This window comes from Eriocheir sinensis, unplaced genomic scaffold (assembly GCF_024679095.1).
Source record: "Eriocheir sinensis breed Jianghai 21 unplaced genomic scaffold, ASM2467909v1 Scaffold71, whole genome shotgun sequence".
Lineage (NCBI taxonomy): Eukaryota > Metazoa > Arthropoda > Malacostraca > Decapoda > Varunidae > Eriocheir > Eriocheir sinensis.
This window is the reverse complement of record NW_026112065.1, coordinates 602501-605000: the sequence shown is the minus strand read 5'-3', so window position 1 is coordinate 605000 and position 2500 is coordinate 602501.

Genomic DNA, 2500 nt, shown 5'->3' with positions numbered 1-2500 from the left:
ACGACTTTCTACTCAAGCTCATCTCTTTACTGTGCAAATTCCTTATGCACGAGTTAACCAGCATTTTCACTCTTTCATCCCTCACGTTGGTAAACTCTGGAACAATCTTCCTTCATCTGCATTTCCTCCTGTCTACAACTTGAACTCTTTAAAGAGGAAGGTATATATATATATATATATATATATATATATATATATATATATATATATATACGAAATACATTTATGGAGTATACATGTCATATACGAGGAGGCTCCACACACACGATCCTTTTGAACAGAATAGTCATCGGCTCTTCGTTTCATTAACTCCGCTCCTCTAACAGCCTTCTAGTTTTTAAATTCCGCCACAGCGTTGCCTCTCTTTCTATATTCTGTCGATAATTACATGCTGATCGGTCTTCTGAACTTATTTAACTGCATGGCTCCCCACTCCTGCGGCACCGCTGCACTCCTATACAGTCCAAATCGCTTATGCAAGAGTTAACCAACATCATCATTCTTCCATACCATTCACTGGTAAACTCTGGAACAGTCTGCCTTCACTGTATTTCCTCTTGTCTACGACTTGACCTCTTTCAAGAGGGGAGTAACAAGACACCTCTCCACCCAAATTTGCCGTCTATTTTAGCTTCTCTTCTCGACTTATTTTTACAGAAGTGCTTAGCTCGCTTTTTTTGTTTTCATTCATTTTTTGCCATTGAACTGCTTCATATACTGTAAAAACACACACACATATATATATATATATATATATATATATATATATATATATATATATATATATATATATATATATATATATATATATATATATATGCCGCCATGATGCACGGCACAAGCCGCCATGATGCGCAGCACAAGGCGCCATGATGCGCGGCACAAGTCGCCATGATGCGCAGCACAAGCCGCCATGATGCGCAGCACAAGCCGCCATGATGCACGGCACAAGTCATCATGATGCGCGGCACAAGTCGCCATGATGTGCAGCACAAGCCGCCATGATGTGCGGCACAAGCCGCCATGAGGAGCGGCACAAGCCGCGAGAGCCCTTACTTTACCAGACGACGCCATGTTGATACAGGGCAAGTGGTTTGTTTACGTTGTTGATGCGGATACGGGCAACTGACCTTGGCCGTGTGTGACGCACACCCGGAAAATTTGGATTTGCCGGTTGTCCAAGTGTGATACTGCCTTTAGGCAGCGAGGTCGCTGACCGGGTGAGCACCGGCGATGACGTCATCGGACTCCCAGCGAATCACAAGCGTGTTTTCAGAGCTCAGCCATTCGTAGTTTTTTTTATTTTTTAATGTGAGTGATTATTTTGAGTAATTATCAAACCCAAAAGTCAGACCCACGTGTGCACCAAATTTTTTTTTTCATATTGGTTACTTTATTCAATTAGCGCGAATTCAGTTAGGGCGACTGCGTTCATCCACCTAATTCTCGCGCTAAATGGGGCTCAACTGTGTGTGTGTGTATATATATATATATATATATATATATATATATATATATTTATATATATATATATATATATATATATATATATATATATATATATATATATATATATATATATATATATATATATATATATATATATATATATATATATATATATATATATATATATATATATATTCACGTTCCCGCTCATCATTGCATCAGTTATTTTCTCCTATTTCTTCCTCCTCTATACCCATCACGATCAACGGTGCTAACATCACAATTGCTACAAGTCTGCAAACTAAAATCATGCGACAAAGAACAGTAACACCCCCGCACTATCCCCTCACCAGAAAAACTCTTATACTACAGCGGGTAAAAGAAAAAAAAGAGAAAAAGAAAAAAAAATATATATATATATATATATATATATATATATATATATATATATATATTGGTAGAGAAGAAAACTTATCTCCAGCAAACAGCTTAACCAACCACTAAATTCATCCACCCTCCCCATAGTGGTGGTAGAACAGGAGGAGGAGGAGGAGGTAGGCAAGATTGGCTCACATATAATAACTCATCTTATTCATGATTCCAGCAGGAGCGGAATTTACCGCCTCAAGTAATTAGTAAAGAGGAGAGCAGGAGGCAAAGCATTTTTACCAATGGGGAGTTAGAGGAGGAGGAGGACGAGGAGGAGGAGGAGGAGGAGAAGGAGGAGGAGGAGGAGGGGGAGGAGGAGGAGGAGGAAAGGAAAGTTCCGTTTAGTCGGCGCAACATCTGTGGTCATATGCCGGAGAGAGACAGAAGGGGAAGGAATTATAGAAGGGAACAGATCCCAGGAGAAGGGACACAACCCACTATTAATACCTGGTACCTATTCACTGCTGGGTAGACAGGGGCATAGGGTATCGGAAGAGCCGCCCAAATTTTTCCACTCGTCCCGGGAATCAAATCCGGGCTCTCTCGGTTGTGAGCCGGAAAAGACAGAGGTCTGGAGTCAAGGAAAATGTGAGGTAGGATGCTGAAAGGGAAAAGAGATGGA